The sequence below is a fragment of the Penaeus monodon genome, chromosome 32 (genome assembly GCF_015228065.2).
Source record: "Penaeus monodon isolate SGIC_2016 chromosome 32, NSTDA_Pmon_1, whole genome shotgun sequence".
Classification (NCBI taxonomy): Eukaryota; Metazoa; Arthropoda; class Malacostraca; order Decapoda; family Penaeidae; genus Penaeus; species Penaeus monodon.
In genome coordinates this window covers 18,607,147-18,607,391 of record NC_051417.1, presented here as the reverse complement: position 1 = coordinate 18,607,391, position 245 = coordinate 18,607,147, and positions in this window count along the sequence as shown.

Sequence of the window (245 nt, the reverse complement as noted above, 5' to 3'; positions counted from 1 at the left end):
GTGGTTGACCACTTCCGGTCGGATTAGTTATTTAACGAGAAGAAAGGAATGTATCTTTCTTTTTTCTTTTGGAAAATGCCATTTTGATAACGTGACTTTGAGATATATAGGAATTCAGAGCATATAAAGAATATATATTTTAAAAGGGCATTTTTTTTTTCTTAATCTGATTAAGTTTTTTTTTCAGTGCATATAGTTATACGTACTCATGTAAATCTAAATCTTAAGCATTCATTATACGATTC